The sequence below is a fragment of the Schistocerca gregaria genome, chromosome X (assembly GCF_023897955.1).
Source record: "Schistocerca gregaria isolate iqSchGreg1 chromosome X, iqSchGreg1.2, whole genome shotgun sequence".
Taxonomy (NCBI): Eukaryota; Metazoa; Arthropoda; class Insecta; order Orthoptera; family Acrididae; genus Schistocerca; species Schistocerca gregaria.
Genome location: NC_064931.1, coordinates 256,404,668 through 256,425,944, shown reverse-complemented (window position 1 = coordinate 256,425,944; position 21,277 = coordinate 256,404,668). Strand labels below are relative to the sequence as shown.

The 21,277-nt window shown below is 39.2% G+C and overlaps 1 protein-coding gene across 4 annotated transcripts in view; it reads left to right on the top strand.

Moving 5' to 3' along the window:
* Positions 1–320: 320 nt before the first annotated feature.
* LOC126298317 (serine/threonine-protein kinase Pak) overlaps positions 321–21,277 on the top strand; it is a 114,004-nt gene continuing 93,047 nt past the window's right edge. For 2 of the 4 annotated variants that reach the window (XM_049989614.1, XM_049989615.1), the window contains exon 1: positions 404–495. The gene's annotated coding sequence lies outside the window, so the exon portion shown is untranslated. Of the gene's footprint in view, positions 626–21,277 lie in introns of all 4 variants that reach the window. The other 2 variants (XM_049989616.1, XM_049989613.1) reach the window with 2 other exon arrangements.

Genomic DNA, 21,277 nt, shown 5'->3' with positions numbered 1-21,277 from the left:
TTAAATGCGGAGGTCATCTACTTAAACCTTACTAACCTAAGGATATCACACACATTCGTGCCTGAGGCAGGATTCCAACCTGCGATCGTAGCGGTCGCGTGGAAATTGCCACTACATATTCAATAGATTTTGTTATGAAGAATAAAGACTAATCAAATGTTGATGAACATTGCTGTGATTTTACATTTTTATGTGGTTATAAAGTTAGCATTCGCCTTAAAGGCGATGAGACAATGCTCACGACAGCTTCAGTTTATAATATATTGCCTTGAATGCCTTATGCCAAATTTACGTAGTTTCGTAGTACAGAGGTATCAAGGAATACTTCCATTTCTAAGACTTGCGATATGTACTTGTTGACATTCACACATTGGAAAGCCACCTGTTGTTCGTTTGAAGTGAATTATATCTTTTGAGTCTATGAACTTTGATTATTGGTATTGTGTGGAGTTATGTGGGAGTGGTCGTGATTGTGGTTTGTGATATTTACATCGAGTAAGTGAAAAATTTTAATGGCGTACTGCATCTCAGGATTTAAAAGTTTAATATCTTAAGTTCAGTGGCGAAGTGACTCGTTTCGGATGTGTTAAGTTTACTGGTGCGATAAGCTGCCTACTAGATGCTGGTAAGAAACGTCATTTAATGGCTTCATTCTTTTCGAAATCCCAAATTTGTAAACGAAAGTGCAAGATGCTTCGTGTATTCGTAGGATCGATAAACAGACTTCAGATGGAGAATAATGCTTCAAGGCAGAGCGTAACTCACGTGGCAGATAAAATAACTAAATTAACTGCAGTTGGCTGCTAGATGAATGTTATCAGCAATTTATAAACGTGTTATTTGTAAGCCGTTGGAACCATTATTGTTCTCCATTTTTGTGTGCATTTTGCAGACATGTCTGGGTTGCATAATCGTATGTGTGCAATTCCTAGTATTGTCGCTCCATGGCTGTTAACTGAGACGAAACCATTTTAGTTTAATTGGTGATCTGTTTCAAGCGTGCTCTAAATGTCTGAGAAGCTGTGACGTGTTTCTAAATCAATACACATTTGCTGTATGAAAACTTTGCTACTATCGAGTAAATTTGAAGTATGATGATGATCTGTTAATTCATTACGGCCAACAGTTTGTAGCAGTGAAAAAAAAAAAAAAAACCACACACGTGTCGTAGGTGTAATTAAAACAAAAATATATTAACCAAGCAGCTGAAGACCAAAAATTCATTCAGGCAGTGAATTGTGGATGTTTATATATTGCGTGGAGAGAGTCGAAATGTTGAATATTTGGTATATGGAGCTAGACCACATTAGGGGTAACCTCTTAAGACCTTAACGTTTTATATTAAAAATACCGCAAAGTAAAATAAAGTTACTAATGTCCAACTGTTTGTTTACGGGGCGTCAAAACGACATTATTAGCTGATGGTGTGACACTGAAACGTTGTGAAATTATGATTCACTCCTTCAGTGGGATTGCTGAGCATCTGTAAAGAGAGACTACAGTGATGAGTAGTCGAGCAATTCTGTTGTTACAGTAGTTTATATGATAAAATTCTTTTGTCACTATAACAAATGGCTGTACATTGGATACTGATGCTGAATAACTTGACTCCACCTAAATCAGCTATACTTAAAACAAATTATTGTTAACAAAAAATTTGTTTCATACAGATGGGACACAATTATGACCTTGGTGCTATTTCCTCATTCATTTACCCTAAATGGTTGGTTTTTCTTTTTAGATGCTTAACGTGTTTCTAAAGCTTTTAGTTCTAGACATTGTGACATCTTAACAACTGCTGCTGTGTAACTAAACATTATTAACTGTATTAAAAATAAATGACATATTGCAGTTTAAAACAGTAGGCCTATGTTCCTTCAGGGATTATAGTTTATGAGGAAATTGTGAAATGAGCCTAACTTGGTCTATTACTGCAAATAAAAACATACATGGACATTTGTTTATTGTATTGCAGTTTTCACACCAGTCAAATGAAAATATCTGTTTATTGTTTTCCAACTTTGGAAGAAGTTCCTTCTTATGAGTGTCGTGTCTTCAGTGTACACAGCTTCAAATTTCATTCATATGCAGTATTTTCCATTTTATCCTTGTAAGGCAATGCTACTTGACTATTTGTAAAATGTTCTTGATTTGTGCCATCTATATGGCCAGAAGAGTATGGACCCTTTAACAATAACAAACAGAATAACTTCTACAAAATATCCTGCTTCTATTCCTAGATTGCTGCCCAGAACAAGAATTATAGTTAATCATGTGACATCACATTTGTTGATTTCGACAGGTCATTGCCAGATAGTCACTTTTCATCTTAACATAGACCTTGGGCTACACCACAGGTTGATAAATATATATCAGCACATATAAGATTCCATATTGACTTTCAGTGGCTTCACCAACTCACCGCCAAACTGTCACTTAAGTAACCAAGCCCTTGTGTTACACTACAGATCAGTCTCTCTACAACACATAGTGCCTGGCAAATGGTCAGCTATCATTATAAATGATCAGAGTTGCAATTTGCTGTGACAGGTAGAATGGTAGTGGTGTTCATGTTTACTGTTGTTTCCAGGATTGGTAGAGTATATAAGGATTATGAACAGAATCAGATGTTGAGTGATCACTATGAACAATGCAGTGGTGCCACCTACTTTGCTGTGACGGCTTTACCAGCACTTGACAAAGTTTGTAAGCAGCCTCATTGTGTGTCTCCATTTGCCTCGCTGGTCAAATTGTGCAATACCTAGATTTGTGGGGCTTTCAGATTTGGCAGAGGTGTGTTGTTGGGCTCTGTGGGAACATGCTAGCAGGTTGTCAAGGTGCCACTTGATCATGTCTGTCCACCACAAGGGAGGATTGTTGTATTGTGCACCAAGCACATCGTAACCCATTCCCATCTTTGCCTGCCACCTGATAACAAGGAATGTGATCTTTGCAACATTCTGTATCATCTCACACCATTGGTCAGAGACTAGCAGTAGCTGTACTAGGGTATTGGTGTCCTGTGCACTGGCTGCCACTAGTACCACAACACAAGTGGCTGTGTTTAAAGTGGTGCCATGCCTGGAAGCATGGACAGCTGATGAATGCTGCCACATTGTGTTCAGCAATGAATTGTGGTTCTGCACTACCCTTGAAGACCATTGCCAACATGTATGGCAGCAACCTAGGAAGAGGTCTCTTTCTTACACATTTTTTTTGGAGAGGCACAGTAGCTTTATTCCTGGCATTCTAATGTGGGGAGACATTGGATATGACTTCAGATAGTGGCTGGTAGTAATTGAGGAAGTTCTGAAGGGAAAACCACGTCACACATATCCTGTCTTCTCACATGTTACCTCTCATGTGACAATGTCGTGGTACCATTTTTCAACAGGACAATGCTTATTCACTTGTGGCACACCGTGCTATGAACTGTACATGTGCTATTTCTACACATCCAATACCAACGAATCCCCTTATCTGTCACCACTAGAACATATGTGCGACCAGCTCGGACATCAACTCCATCCCAGTACCAGTATCCTAGTGGTGAAAGGTCAGTTAAAACAGCATGGCCCAGGAGAGGATACAACTGCTTTGTGATACTTTCCCAAAGGAATGTGTGTCACCATCCAGGCTAGAGGGGGGTGGAACACTGTACCAATAAGGGGACTCGTACTGCCAAGTTCTTTGTAAATTTGAATCAATTTTGCAATCACTGAAATAATACCACATACCCTATCAACCCATGACATCTTGTTTCTTCCTTTCTTTCTGGGTGGTTTACTTTGTTGATCAGGTAGCATAATTTTTGTTTAATTACTGTTTCTTTGTTCGTCTTAGTTACATTTGTATTTGAGTTAGTAGTGACTAGTATTGAATATATTTCTTCATTTTCAAACTGTTGCCAGGTCTCATATGAGTAGCGATGCATCCATATACAGATGGTGGTAATATCGTGTATGGTATACAAGGTATAAAAGTGCAGTGCATTGGTGGAGCTTTCATTTGTACTCAGGTAATTCGTGTCAAAAGTTTTCTGATGTGATTATTGCCACACAACTGGAATTAGCAGACTTTGAATGCAGAATAGTAATTGGAGCTATACCTAAGCTGTCAACAAGGCATTGTGCAAGCTGGAGCTGGCTCCATAGTGTTGTGGGCTTTGTTTGACAGAATGAACTAGGTCCTCTGGTTCAACTGAACCAATCATTGACCGGAAATCATTATGTTTGGCTGCTTGGATACCATTTGCAGCCATTCATGGACTTAATGTTCCTAAACTAAGATGCACCATATCACTGGGCCACAACTGTTTGTCATCGGTTTGATGAGCATTCGATGCAATTAAAGTGAATGATTTGGTGACTTTCTGAAGGGGCTTCCAATGACTTATAAAGTCCGTGCCATTGTTGAGTTGCTGCACTATGCTGGGCAAAAGGAGGTTTGACATGATATTAGGAGGTATCCAATGACTTTGTCACATCAGTGTAAATGTGGTATTGTGAAATTTTGTTGTTATCATGAGAATAGTTTTGGTGATGGTTGGCTAATGGATAAATATGTGTGAAACTAGTAATCATTAAATCATATGTGAGGTCAACTGAGACAGAATATTGAAGAATAGTGAGACTAAGCTCAGTTCCTGGTCTTTCTGCCAACACAATACTGGAATTTCACAAAGTAAATATTATCAGGTTCTGTTGTATCCCTGTTTGCACAAATATCATGAGGCCTATGTCACGGGTCAAAGCAAGCATCAAGTGTTGGGAGTTTAAAACCACATCAATTTTTGTTTCCCCCTAAATGTGATGAATTTCTGTTGTCCACTTTTCAATCACAGCAACACTATCATTTACCTCAGTTACATCAAAGCAGCTACATTTGTATGTGGCGCCTAGAAAGCTCAGAGACTTTGGCATCATTACTTATTCAATAGTGAGTAAAGCTCTTATTAGCCTGAAAGATGGGTTGAACATCAGTGTTTTACTAGGCATTGTTCTATCAGAGGTGGTATGCTGTCACCTGCCTCTGACCTACACATTTTAATAACTGAACCAGTTATAGGCGGACCTGCAATTTAACCTGGGTTCCAAACTCACGTCGAACTTGACATTTTTTACTTACCAACTTGGCATTTTTCATATTAGTGAATATTGCTGCAGGTGAAGGAAGTGAGAAGTGACATGTAAAAATCCTAAGACTGAGCAAGTTTGGAACCCCAGACCTTTGGACTTGTAGAGTTACACTTTAAACATTAAGCCCCACACATGTCCTATGATGGGACAAAGAAATGGAATGATGTAATGGGAAGTTCTTCTGTGATGTATATATTGTTTAAGAATGTGTTCCTAATTTTCAGTTGTCCAGCATAGGCAATAAAAGACATGAGTTATTTGAATTGTGTGTGCTGTGGAGAATGGTCTTCAAAGCAGTTATCACGAAAGTCCACTTCATGTAGGGCCTATTTTCAACAATTGAGCTTTCAACAGAAGTGACAACAATGGGTAATGGCCCATCGTGGGTTTAAGTGATTGCTGTGAATATGGTTATGCAACCGTTTGACCAATGAGCATTTTTAATTTCATCGTGGCACACTATGAAGTGATTTCCAGTTAATTTCAAGAACAACCAAATGCTGGGTAACTTGGTCGACCCCTTTTTGACAACTGCTTTTTCTTTGCTTGGCCTTTCGGAGAAGTGTTTTCTGGGCTCTACATCCTTTTTTATCAAGGAAACATTGCATTTTCTAGCCTGTAATTGGGTCACCTTGAATGTGCTTCCTTTCTGCTAACCTATGTCTAAACCATCCTTTGCATCCACTTTCATTGTGTCTGCTTGACTTTTAAATTGTCACACCCTCCTGTTTCTTTTGCTTGATGTCATTTCCTTTCATCTTATCTCTTGAATCCCTCTAATACTAAATGTCTTCTTTGGCATTCTCCATGTTTTTTAAACAGTCTCTGTGGCTCAATATTCAGTAAAACATAAGGAAACTTTGACAGAAATGGGACAACTGCTGTAAATTGGAAAGATAGCTGTCTTAATTTTGTAACTCAAATAAGCAGTTTTTTGTGGCATTTATGAAATATTCCACCAAACACACACATGTACACCGATTAGCCAAAAATTATTACCACCTGTTTAATAGTGTGTTGTTCCACATTTCAAACACAGTACAACAGAGATTCTGCTTGGCATGGATTCTAGAAGTCCTTGACAGGATTCCAGGAGTCTGTGGCACCAGACATCCACGCACGGGTCAAGCAATGTTCGCCAATTGCGGGATGGTGCTTTATGGACCTGCAACTGGTACCTGATGTGTGTTCCAGAGGGTACAGATCAGGCACATTTGTTAGCCAGATATCTATTTGAGTTTACAATAAAGCCCCTCCAACCACTGTAGCATGATTCGGACCTTGCAGAATGGACAGTTATCCTGTTGGAAGATGTCATCGCCATAGGCAGAGACTTCAAGCATGAAGTGGTGCACTTGGTTTTCACGTAGTTCACTGCTGCCATGATACCTTCGATTACCACCACAGATCCCATGGAAGCTGAGCTCAATGTACCGCAGACCATAAGTCTGCCTTCACTGGCCTCCACCTGTGGCATGGTGCATGTTTCGTGCAGCCATTTGCCTGGATGACAGTGTGTAAGGACCCAGTCATCAACCTGGTGTAGCCAGGAATGTGACTCATTCGACAAGCAACATGTTTTATTGATCCATGGTGAAAACTCAGTGATGCTGTGCCCAGTGTAATCATAACAGACAATGTCGTTGGGTCAACACAGGAACATGTAGGGGTCGTGTGATGTGGAGCCCAGGTTAAACAGTGGTCTTTGAATTGTGTGCTCTGAAATGCTTGTGCCTGCACTAGCATTATACTCAGTCATCAGATCTGCCACAGCATGCTGCCTATCCTGGATTACTCAGTGGGGGATCCTCCAGCCTCTACATTTTGTGATGAGACACGATTGTCGAATAACGTACGAGACCTGCTTGTTATTTCACCATCCTTTAAACATTTTCCATAGGTGCTCATGATAGTTGTATCCCAACTGGCGACCAGCTTCATCGTTTGAGATTCTTGTTTGTAGCCACAGTTCCACAACAATGTACTGTTTGTCAAAGTTGCTTATATCAGTGGGTTTCTGCATTTGGGGCCCATATCTTTGCTATAATGACTGCCCATTTGTCTCTCTGCCGCTTGTGTTCTTTCCTTACTGCCTCAGGTGCCCCCAACACCACCAGGAAACATTCAACCTCATGGTGGGCAGTGGTCATAACGTTTTGGCTCATCAGTGTATGTTTGACACCTACATAGATTCTCTGTAAGCCACCATATGGTGCATGGCGGAGGGTACCCTGTATCACTACTTGTCATCTCCTTTCGTGTTCCACTCACAAATAGAGCTAGGAACAAACGACTGTCTATATGCCTCCATATGAGCCCTAATTTGTGGTATCTTATCTTCGTGGTCCTTACACGCAATGTATGTTGGCGGCAGTAGAATCATTTGACAGTCAGCTTCAAATTCTGGTTCTCTAAATTTTCTCAATAGTGTTCCTTGAAAATAACGTCGCCTTACTTCCGACGATTTTTGTTTGAAGTACCGAAGCATCACCGCAAAACTTAAGTGTTGTTTGAACCTATGAGTAACAAATCTAGCAGCCTGTCTCTGTATTGCTTCAATGTCTTCCTTCAGTCTGAACTGGTATGGATTGTAAACACTCAAGCAGTACTTGAGACTAGGTCACACCAGTGTCCTATATGTGGTCTTCTTTACAGGTGAACCACTCTTTCCTAAAATTCTCCCAGTAATCCGAAGTTGACCATCCCCCTTCCCTACCACAGTTCTCACATGCTTGTTCTACTTCATATGGCTTTGCAACATTAAGCCCAAATATTTAAACAACTTGACTGTGCTAAGCATGACACTAGTAATACTGTATCTGAAAATTACAGGTTTGATATTCCTACTCATCTGCATTATCTTACATTTTTCCTCATTTAAGGCTAGCTACCATTCATCACACCAATGGGAAATTTTGTCCAAGTCATCTTGTATCTTCGTACAGTCACTGAACTTCGACACCTTACCGTACACCACAGTGTCATCAGCAAACAACCGCAGACTGCTGCCTAACATGCCAGCTAACTCATTTATGTATATAGAGAACAACAGCGGTGCTATCGCACTTCCCTAGAGTACTCCTGATGATACCCTTGTCTCGGATGAACACTCACTGTTGAGGACAACATACTGGGTTCTATTATTTAGGAAGTCTTCAAGCCACTCACATATCTGCAAACTTATTCCATATGCTTGTACATTCATTAACAGCCTGCTATGCGACACCGTATCAAACACTTTCCGGAAATCTAGAAATATGGAATCTGCGTGTCGCCCTTCATCCACAGTTCTCGGTACACCATGTGGGAAAAGGGCAAGCTGAGTTTTGTATAAGTGATGTTTTATAAAACCATGCAGATTTGCACACACAAGCTTTTCGAACTGAGAATATGTTCAAGGATTCAGCTGCAAACAGAAGCTGGGGATATTGGTCTGTAATTTTGGGGGTCTATTCTTTTACCTTTCTTATATACTGGAGTCACTTGCACTTTTTTCCAGTCACTTGGGACTGTGCGTTGGGCGAGAGATTCACAATAAATGTAAGTTAGGTAAGGCACCAATGTTGTAGAGTATTCTTTGTAAAATTGAACAGGGATTCCATTCGGACTTGATTTATTTGCTTTCAAATCCTTCAGTTGTTTCTCTATGCCAGGTATGCTTATTACTATGTCGTCCATATGGGAGTCTGTCAGATGGTCAGATGACAGTATGTTTGTATGATTCTCCTGTGTGAACTATTTCCTGAATGTAAAATTTAAAATTTCAGCTTTCATTTTTCACACTGGACTGCTTAACAAGGGACTGAATTGAAGCATTAGACACTCTTAGCGATTTTACATACAACCAGAATTATCACAGATTCTTCACCAGATATTTTGCTAAGGTGTGATGATGATAGTTGTTGTATGCTTCATGCATAAATCTTTTTACAGGCGCACGAATCCTTACTAACCTTTGTGTGTTCCCATTTGTTGTTATATCTGACCAAATATTCCAGTTATACACTCTGAAGGGAGACTTTCACAGCCATCAGTAACATTCAGCAATGTGCCCGAAATGACCTTATCCAGAGCAGTAAATAATATTTTTGTATCTAATGTAGTAACCATTTTTAAACAGAAATGTATATGGTTTATGTTATGGTTAGGACATTGCACACTGGGAATGAAATATTCAAATGGGTATATAATTACTCTGTGTAAAAACAACAAATGTTTCAAATATTGTTAGATATTGTGCAATTAATGACTGTTGTATCAACTTCTTCCTTAAAAACAAAGATCAGGAAATGTAAGTGCTGTAGCTCATGTTTACCAGTCTATATACTAAAAATTGTTGTTTCTTGGGGAAATGATAGTAAAAATATAAAATATTGACCATATATATAAATCTGATATGAGGGAGATGTAGTTCTGTTCAAAATTGTTTTTGTTTTTTCCATGTTTTTCTAGAATGACCACTTTGTAACATAAAATGTTTGATAGAAATATATAATTGAAGTTTGAATAAAATAACTTTGTGATTGACATATTTCAGTGGGGAGGGCATTGTTCCGAGGATGTTGTGAGTCATGCTTTAAATGACTCTGCATGTACTTAAAAAAAAAAGTGGACAATCAAGCAGTCATGTGGCACTTTAGAAAGATTTATGATTGACAGACATTTGGTTCCCTCCACTTGACTTCCACAAATTTAACTTAAAAAGCTTCTTAATATAGAGTTGGATTCGTGCCTCTTGGCAGATCATCTGCCTTTGTTCACCTATGGTAGCCAGAGGAATTCATACCTGTGCTGTCTATAGCTTGAATAAAATAACTTTGATTTATGGAGTGAATTGTTGCTGTCATGCAACCAGCTACAAATTACAAGGCTGTGCATGTACCCAAAGAAAATTTGACTGTATCAAAGGCTGTGAGTGGCAATAAAGTTAGTGTCTGGAATCTCGTGGATTACACAGGAAATAAAATTGAGGAGAGCATAGCAAAAGGAGAAAAGCTTGACTCAGATGTTCGTCTACAAAGGATAATACAGAAGCATTGTTCCAGTTTTTCACACCACTGTAAAGATGAATATGCGCCATTGGCATTTTTCACACCACTGTAAAGATGAATATGTGCCATTGGCATTGTGAAGCATGTGAAATTTACTAAAACTAAACATACCACCAGGAATTAATGGAACCCCTATCAGTTACATTTATGGATGAGTTAGCTGTAGATCCCTTGAACAAAAAATCTGTGCCCAGTAGTAATTGAAAGAAAATACAGGACACACCCATCTACAAGTAGGGTAGCAAAAGCGACACACAGCTACAGCCCAGTCTCTTCACCAACCATTTGTGGTAGAACCTTTGGACATGTACTGAGCTCAAACATAATGAGGTATCTCAAACAAAATGACCTCCATAATTATCAACATAAATTCTGAAAATATTGATTATGTGAAACTCAACTTGCTCTTTCCTCACATAAGACTGAAGATATGCCTCCAGGGAACAATGTTGTAATCCTTACTATTCACTTTGTTTATTAATGACTTGGCAGACAATGTTAATAACCTCAAACTTTTGGTGGATTATAAAGCTGCACAAATATTCAGTCAGATTTTGATAAGATATCAAAGTGATGCAAAGATTTTCAACTTGCTTTACAGAGAAAGCCCTCTTTGAACTCGTGAAAAATAGATGATTTTCGTGATTCTTTCCAAGTAAAATAAAAACTAATGCAAAATCTGATGCTATAGTTTCATTCTTTAGACTTTTGTTTTTAAGAAAACAGTATTGTATCTACATCGGACACTCCTGTAACTGCTGCACATGGTGAAGGACCCCCATGCAGCTGTAACATTTATCATTGGCAGAATTCCTGAAGCTCCATTAAACATGTAACAAAATAATTTTAAGTTATTATCTGTATATTTTCCATCAGCATATTTAACATAATTGAAAAATATTAAGTTGTAATAAAAGTTTCATAAAACTGTTTGCCGAACCGAGACTCGAACTCGTGACCTTTGCCTTTCGTGCCCGAGTTTGAGTCTCGGTCCAGCACACAGTTTTAATCTGCCAGGATGTTTCAAATCAGCACACACTCCACTGCAGAGTGTAAATTTAATTCTTAAAACATTTATAAATTGAAAAAAAAGGTCGTTTTCTCGGTTCAAAAAATTGAGACAAAACCATGTGCTTAAAAAATAGACTTTTGAAGATATCATAAAAATGCTACGTACACTGATAGATAATTCAGTTTAGAATGCTTGTGTCAAATTCCAAACAAAATCATAATTACTGCTCTCAAGTTATTTTTCCCACCAATATGAAAAATATGATTTCAAGAAAAATGTGTAGCCTATAAAGTTTTGGGTTAATTTTTTTGTAATTAAGTGAAACATTCCTCTAGTCAGTGATCCCTGGACCATACGTCAATACCTTCAGATCCAAAAGTAGGTCCCTATCCATCTTCTTCATGGTCATGGTGGTGCTACGGGCCTTATTAGCAGCTTCTGTTATCCACTGCTCTGCTTGTTCTGTGTGCTTGTTGTCCACTTTTGTGCAGAATTTGTAATAGGTCTGACCTCAAGTTCAAGCCCATTCATAATTTCCATAATGCCTGTTAGGCTGTCATTGAAATTACATTTTGACTATTCTTTTCCTTGCTGTGAATGGTTTTCGTAGAAATTTTTCACAAATTTCATTGTAACTTAGTAACTGAATTTCTGGCCAACTTGGGATGAACACTACAATAATCCCAGAGAACATAAAAAAATTATTTTCTGAAATTTTCAAAGAGTATTTAGTATTCAGAAATGTAAAACTTGCACTTCATGTAATGAAGAAATGTAATATTCTATGATTATAGCAATGAGTTACAATTGGAATCGGCCAACTGCTGCAAATATCTTGGTGTAAAAATTTTTATGGCTATGTATTGGAATAATTACATAGGCTCTATTGCATGTAACAGCTGTTTTATACTTTGGTTCATTGGTAAGGTGGTGGTGGTGGTGGTGGTGATATGATGATGATGATGATGATGATGATGATGATGATGATGATGATGATGTGGTCCCATACTCTGGGAAGCTTAGCGAAAGCTGTGGGAGATCTGACTAGGTAAGGTCCTAGTGGAGGTGGTTTGCCATAGGCTTCCTCCAACCGTAATGGGGATGGATGGATGATGATGATGATGATGATGATGATGATGATGATGATGATGATGATGATGATGATGATGATGATGATGACGATGACACAACACCACCCAGTCATCTCGAGGCAGGGAAAATCCCTGACCCCGCCGAGAATCGAACCCGGACCCCATGCGCGGGAAGCGAGAACGCTACCGCAAGACCATGAGCTGCGGACAAGTAAGATAGTAGAACAGTGTAATCAATCTACAAAGGAAATGTTTTACAAACAATTGTGCACCACATCCTAGACTGTTGCTCAAGTATGGGAGGACCTGTGTCGGATGGGAATAGTGAGGTGTTTTGAATGTATACGAAAGAGGGCAGCACACACAGTCACAGGTTTCTTTGACACATGAGAAAAGTCATGGAGGTGCTGAAAAAGTCAGATGCTTGAAGATAGGTGCAGACTATCACCTGAAAGGCTATTTAGAAAGTTTCAAGAACCAGCTTAAAAATACGGAATCCGGCAATAAACAAGAACCCCATACGTAATGCTATGATAGGGATTGTGAAGACAAAGTTAGACTAATTACAGTGTGCACAGAGGCATTTACACAGTTATTCTTTCCATTCTCCATACAAAAATCGAATGGAAGAAATCCAAATAACTCTGGTGGTTTGTAGAGTATAGATATAAATGTACCTTCAAAATTGGCAACATAATGAACAAGTTGTTGAAGAAAGAACCATGATTGTCTGGATACTGACCCTTATGACTTGACTCAGTCAATTGTCAATCTCAGAATTAGTTACTCAAAGTGCTGTATAGAGGCAGGGAGGTAAAATAGTGCATTACAGAGCTTTAATATTCATGCAACTGCTTCTTTTTGTGCAAAGGTCTCTCTAATTTTCCTATAGGCATCAACTGTTTCCCATAATCATGCCTTATTCTGCAGCTTTTAATTTCTTCTCTAGCCATTCCTGCTTTATTGTTTATCAAATTTTCATTTTTAGGCATCTGAATTCCCATTTTTCACTTTCATTTGCTACACTTTTTGTATTTTCTCCTTTTGTCAGCGTAATTCAATACATAGAATGTTATCCAAAGATTTCTGCTGGGGCTTTTTGTTTTGACTGTTTGATTTTTTGCTGCCTTCATTATTTCATCTCTCAAAACTGCTAGTTCATCTTCCTTTGGTATTCCTTTCCCTTGTTTCATTAAATTGTTGCATAGCATTCTGTTTGAAACTCTCAACTACCTCTAGTTTTTTCAACTTATCCAGGTTTTATTTCCTTAATTTCACACCTTTCAGCATTTTTTGTAGTTTCAATCTGCAGGTAGTGATCAATAAATTGTGGTCAGAGCCCTATCCAGTGCTGGAAATGTTTTGCAGTTTTGAATTCAGTTTTGAAATCTGTCTTACAGGATGCCTTCATGAAACCTCCCTGATTTCTACATCTATGGGGTTCCTTCCTGTTCCATTCACATATTGAGCACCCCGGGAGTGGTTGTTTAAATGCCTCTGTGTGTGCTGTAATTAATCTAATCTTGTCCTCATGATTCTTATGTCAATGACAAGTAGGAGGTTGTAGTATATTCTTAGAATCATCATTTAAAGCTGAGTCTTAAAATATATGCAGTTAAAAAAAAAGAAATGGAACATAGGTACTTGTTGTTTGTGACATCAGTCGAAGTAACAAAAAATATTGCATGGAAAATTAATAAATTTCTACATGGGCTCCTTTCATAACCTGTAAAATGTCTAGATTGTGCTCTGTCCCAAGCTGTGTGCACACAAGAATGTCTGGGATGTTGGAGGCTATTACATCCACAGTTCTGTGATCACCAAGGTTACATACAAGGGAGGCATGTGCAATGTTTTCACATAACCCCACAGGAAAAAATCTTGAGTGGTCACGTCCTGAGATTGTAATGGCTGCTTCGTTGTTTCATCACGTTCCATCCATTGCTGTGTAAGTGTTCAGTCAAGGAAGTCACAAACATGTTAACTTCAGTGAGGTGGTCCACTATCCTACTTTAAGATCACATGGCGGAAAGGGAAGAAGCTGGTTCAGATACAGCATATTGCTCAAGCATGTCCAAGTAAAAAGTTCTTGTTCCTGTTTGCTTGCTGAAGAAAAATGGTGAAACTATACTGTCTTTCATCAGCGCATGCTACGCATTCACCTTTTTGCTTTGTCATACATGTTCTCAAGAACTGTGGGGGTTTTCCTGAACCTCATATGTGAATGCTGTGCCAAGCAACCATCCCACATGTATGGTAGGTTGCTTAGTTAGAGAAAATGGCTTTTCTAGCTAGTTTGGATTTATACTGTGTGTGATGTGGTCTGACATCTCAGTAGCAAATCTGTGGCGAAGTTGCAAGTCATTTCGCATCAATACTTTGGCAATTTGAATTTTGCAAGTGTGCAAGTGACATCACTTGTGCAGCACCATGCATACTGTTGAGCGAGTGGTGTGTAGCTCTCTCAGTGTTCGCCATACTGGCTTTGATGTGCTTCTTTGGGAGGTCTCTGTGATCCTCTTTGCTGTTTCATCAGATGTGGTTTCACCGCCAGAATGTGACTGTCTCTTTATATTTCTAGTGGCTAAGAACTTATCAAGCAAAATGAATAATTTAGGAAAAAAACTATACAGAAATTTTTGAACTGTTTTACATGATACCACAAATTGCAAGTATGTGTGTGTCATATCCCTTTTTAATTCCATTTGGAAACCAGGAAGTTTTCATGTGGACAACCTAAAGGAAGGCGCCAATGAAGTGTAAGGAAATGCTGTCCAAGGTGTACCTTAATGCCATACTGGCATTTGCTAGGAGACCTAGACAGTGTCGAGAACAGTAGAATCCAACCCAATGAAATGAAATTCTTAAGAAGTATGTAACAGAAAATGGGTAGAGACAGTGAGAAATGAAGATATTAGGAATGAAATTGTAGTAGAAAAGCAGAATGAGAGAACTGAGAACAACATGTTAAAATGGTTTGCTCATGTATAGAGAATAGAAGATGGAAGAATGCCAAAATGAATCAGGGAGGCTAAGTGTGAGGGCAAGAGGGAGAGCTAGAGTCTCGTAGTGGGACTCAGTAGTGACAGATTTAAGAAGAAGGGATCTGAACTGGAATGAAACGGTTATAGAATAAGAATGTTTGAAAAATATAGCAAAGCGAAGTACCAATAATGTTTCAACCTGGCCTTATGCTGGATAAAATGGAAACAATGATGTCCCTGAACCTTTATATAATCTTCAGAATGAAAAATTTCACTTGCATTGGAGTATGTGCTGTTTTGAAACTCCCTTCTGTAATGGTGTCACTGTTGGTAAGACATTAACCTTTAATTCTTCTTTCGTGCTTCCCTCCAAACTCCACAGAAGTTCTGCAGCACACCGTGTGGGACTAACTGTCACAGAAAGGGTATTGCAGAGAAATGACTTAGCTGCAGTCTTGGAGATTGCTTCCAGAATGAATTTTCACACTGCAACAGTGTGTGCATTTATTTGAAACATCCTGGTAGATTAAAGCTGTGTGCGAGACCATGGCTTCAACCTGTGACCTTTGCCTTTAATGGGTAATCACTACACTGACTGAGTGTGGATAGCTTGGTCACTAGAACACTTGCTCCTGAGAGATAAAGGTCCCTGTTCAGTACACAGTTTTGTTAATCTGCCACGGAGTTTCATTGTATAATCTATCCGGAACATTCTGGTGTATCCAGATCTCTTCCATGCATACACCCTTTTTAGGTGATTCTTAAATCAAGTGGTTAACAATTAATTATTTCTCTGTGTAAAATTCAACCAGACAGTTTCTCCTTTCATACCTTCCCTCAGTCAATCTATAATACTAAGTGGCTATGCTAGAACTCACTACCATTTGGCAGTTGCCTACCTAACGGCTTCCAGAATCAACAAAAATTTGATGTTTAAAATTTCCCGTGATTGGTGACTGAATTTAAAATGCTGCAGTAATCTACTAATGAAGAGGTATCATCATATGTTAAAAGTTTAACACAATAAGGCAAATATTACAGTTAGAAACAGTGTGTTTGTCTTGAGCCAGCTTATCTAACGGTGTGCAAATACTAGGACTTTGCTCATCCAGTATTTGAGAGTGACAGCACGTAACAGGTTCCAACAAACTTTGCACATAATTTCAAACTTTTTCTAAACTTTTCCTTGCTTATGTGTGGAACATCAAATACTCAACATACTAACTCATTTGTAACGTGATCAGAAGTTTGAAGCTGTTTCGTACGTGGTAGTTAAATACTGTAAAGAATGGGAGTTTATCATTTTTTACCATTTTTCTTTCTCTTCCTTTTCCTACTATCAAATTACAGTCTCTCATCTCAATTAAGTGTATGTCTCCCCTAGTGAAATGAATAATTTAGTTGATCTCATCATACTCTCTTTCATTGTCTTACATCTGCAGAGCTAGCTGGCATATAAACTAGTTCTCCTGAGGGTGGGTGTTGGCTTCGTGTCTGTCTTGGCTACTATAAAGCATTTGCTATGCTTTTCATTGGAACTTACCTGAGTCTCTGTTTCCTTTTTCATCATGAGACCTACTCCTGTATGTTTGTGTGGTCATGTGGATGAATGTATCAGGATGGGAGAGTGAATGTGATTTTAATTGAGTTTGTGTTTTATGCTTCTCAAGTTTTACAGATTTTAACCAAGTTTACCTGGGAGTATTTTAGAAAATGTGTGCACTTTCTATAATAGTCCCAGATGAACACAGTGAAAATTTGTGAAACTTGATAATGCATGAAACACAAACTTTTTTAAAATCACAACCATTCTCCCAAATTCTGACACACATGCACTCACGTAATCGCGCAAAATCAACTAGAGGTAATGTGGAGGCAAGACCATAGGTAATAAGGTCTGCACTTGTTAAAAGTTATACGGACAGTGGCAGTTGTTGGGGAGAATGTCCCACACAGTCGTCTAGCTTACCCAGTACAGATTGACTGTCTGCCTTGTGCTGATACTGGGGTCACATTATAGTGTTCAGCACTTAGTCCTCGAAGGACTGTGTAAGTACTAGGTGCACCTGTCTTCCACTCCTGTAAATGAGCCTCTTGCAACCAATTCATGGTGCGGGTGCTATTGGTGGAGATACTTTTCCTGGTACAGTCATTCTGCGGACTGCCCATTGGCATTTGGAAACATGCCCACCCCAAAGTTGCGTCATCAACAGCAGATGCTCTCCAGTAGCAGTGTGAGCTGTCATGCCTAACATTACAGCTGTCTTGAGGGTTGAGTTATAACATTAGGACAGACAGAAAATTTCCACTTGCCTGGTGTGTTCTCGTTTGTAGTTTCAATCATTGATGCCTATACTGTCAAAGATGTTTTATCTTCACCTTCAGATGGGTACCTCAGAGTGAATCTCTAGCACTGTATCCATGTGTCCTTGGAGATTGTTTTCTGCCGTTTGTGCTCATTTAGCAAAATCACCTTGTATAAGGTGTTGACAATGCTTCAGGACTACTATCTGATTTCACACAGACCTACAAAATGACCTGTCTAAGGTTTAGCTATTCAGTGAATTATGTGCATTGTGTTTGTTGTTGCCATTATGGTAGGTCGTTGGTGTTTAGTAACACTCAATTCTTGAAAGAATGAAATGTTCTCTCCACACGGCAAATGCTGATTGTATGGGTTAAGCGTTCTGTCACCGAGTATGTAGTCTTCACTGTGTTCAAAACATACCATTTTGAGGTATTGACAGCTCTCTTACTAGTGCCCATCAAAATCGGATGATACTATATAATGTCTCCAAATGTGCCATTTTTTTAAAATAGTATTGTATAATCATACTTCACTTAAACTATTTCCATTGGATAGAATATGTGAGGAGTGATACAAGTGAAAGTCTAAATTACATATCAAAATTTTGAGACATATTATTAAACAACTAATCAGTCAGCTGCTTTGTAAATAGTATTGCACAAAATAATCAAGTGGGGAAGGTGAAACCAAGCATATAACAAAAACACAAAAAGGGAGGGGAAGGCACATTTAGGAAGGTAATTCAATTGTCATATACTGTCTGGAATAGAAAATATCTAAGGGTTTATATTCATTCTCCAATGCTATATGGATTGGTAAAAACGTGTAGTGAGATATCCACAAGAAAGAGAACTGGATTGGAATACACAATCTATTGAAAATTATCGTAGCTATAACATATGAAATTGAATACGTGAGGAGAAATTAACTGACAGTTACGAAATGTGTATGTAATAATATTTTGACAGACAGATAAAACTTGTAGGTTAATGTGCAGTGGTCCAAAGAAAGTAAAATTCTGTGACATTTTGTACAATCTACAAGACACATTCTTTTTCGTCTGTATCCTTACACTTGAAGACATTGAATAAGATTTGCCGGTGTGGTCGAGCGGTTATAGGCGCTTCAGTCTGGTCTGGAACTGCGTGACCACTATGGTCGCAGGTTTGAATCCTGCATCGGGCATGGATGTGTGTGATGTCCCTAGGTTAATTAGGTTTAAGTAGTTCTAAGTTCTAGGGGACTGATGACCTCTGATGTTAAGTCTCATAGTGCTCAGAGCCATTTGAACCATTTTTTGAGTAAGATTTGCCCACGCTGTTGAGCACCTTAAATAAACAACCAAGTATGATGTGATGTTTTGAGTGTGTTCCTCATAGATGGTCTAAGTATGATATGATATGTAACATTTTATGGTTTATGTTGCCAAGAAATACAGAGATTAATGAATTATTTAGATAATCTGGGTTCGTACTGAGTATTTTTTGCCAGTTAATTTATTATATATTTTCGTCCCCGTACGCTGTGAGATCTGAACATATAATTTCAGTCGGTGTGAAGTGTGAAAGTGTCCTCTTTCATGTGGTGTTTGTGTGGAAAACACTAATTTTTGTGTTGTTTAAGTATTGGACATTCATTATACAAGTGCAGCTATTGAAATATGAATGTTTTCTAACAGTTTAAATAGTGGCAGTGAATACAATTAAACTGTGTGTGTTGAGGAGGCAGCAGAAGAAAGATGCTAGGCCACAATGCTTGCACCTTAAATGATGTTTTCAAACTTCATGTGGGCTGTTGTTGAAGTGTACTAGAATTTTCAGTCTGTGAGATTTGTCATAAGAAATATGGGCTTGTTCAAAAGGAACTCCTGCATTCACCTAGTGAATACTGAACATGAAATCTGTTTTTACACCTGAATAAGTCTTTCTTACACCCGTTGTTTAGCAAAGTATGTACTATTCTGCAGGTTACATTTTTTTAGTAGTCTCCCAGCAGAACAAAATGTCATTTCTAAGTCTGTCTTATTTGGCATGGGAGTTCATCACAGTTGGCACGAGTCTTTTACATCACTGTATTGCTCATGTGAATATAATAGTCCATATTTCTTGTTTGTTAATCAGCAGTCTGTGGATTTTGTTTGTAGTGATTCAGTCTGTGAAGTATCTTTGGCTCAGATGATTCCACAGAACCTGAGGCAATAAATAAAATAAACGGCTACTGTCATATGAATGGCCCTGACACCAATCCCCACCATGACTTGGTTCAGAGTATCGTGAGACTGTATCATATGTCTCTGTGATCTGTGATTTTTCTGCTGGAACAGAGGATTTAAATTTAAATTTGTTTGGTTAGGACAGCCATAGGCATATATGACACTAAGTATCTCCCAAGGTGGTTCGCCACTCTTTGGCAGGTTTGTACTTGGCTACCACAGGGCCCCAGCCTTTGCAGCACCATTTCCTTTCCGTGCTATATGTCTATCCTCTTGCTATTCTTTTTCCCCTCCCTTGGGGAACATGTCTGGGGTATTATGAGGAATGTTCTGCATTCTGTCGCTGACCTGTGAACAGTCTCAACTTTCTTTTTGACTCCCTTTTCCTTACTTTGTTACCCTTCTCCTCTCATTCCTCTGGATTCTCTTTTTTCTTCTCCCTCAATGTGCGCTCCTCAAGGCCAGCTCACACGTTGATGAGTAAAAGGTGACTGGGTAACACACAATTCCCAGCCCCAGGTTGACAGGTAAGGTTCGCACGTATTCCCTGGTACAGGCCAGGCCCAGGGAGGGGTGATTGTCTGAGCTGTAACCTTCCCAAATTGCCAATTGGTCCCTCCGTCAGGTGTTCGGCAGGTGTGACCTGAAGTGTGAACAATCACCTAATGTGGGTGCGCCCCCTTGTGAAGGGGCCCCCAGTTGGAAGGAGCACGCCATCAGAGACACTGGCAATCATGGGGGATTTCCTCATGATGAGTCAATCATCCTTGCTCATGACATCGACAAAATGTAAATGTAATGAGGTTACTGAGTCAAAGAGCATTCCCACTCCACTGTGGTTCCTTGTGGTATCATGTACTGAAGATGGTTAGTCCTTTGCCACGGTCAATCCATTTATTATTCAGAAAGGTGTTGATGCCATTGCTGGCTCTGTGAAATCCTGCTCTCGTTTACAGAATGGCATTTTACTTTTGGAGACGGCTTCTGATTCTCAAGCTCAACTACTACTTGCTGCCTCACTTCTCCACAGCTACCCTGTTCGTGTCGAGGCACATAGAACTGTGAATTCTTCCTGCGGTGTAATTTACACCAAGCTGCTTGACGATCTAACTGAGGCTGAAATTCAATCTTACCCCTCTGATCGGGGTGTCATTGCCGTCCATCGTGTAATGAAAAAGATTGATTCCTCTTTGGTGCCCACCCACACTCTTTTCCTCACCTTTGATAGGGTGGTGCTGCCATCCAAGATTAAAGCAGGCTATGAAATCATCACAGTCCGGCCGTACATTCCGAAACCGATGCACTGCTACCAGTGTCATCGGTTCAGTCACACTAGAACGTCTTGTCGACACCCAGCCAAATGCGTAATCTGTGGCAGGGATGCACACGAGGGCGAATGTATGCCTCCTTTTCCCTGCTGTATCAACTGCAATGGCGGCCGTGCCACCTCCTCCCAGTATTTTCCCATGTATCTAGATGAG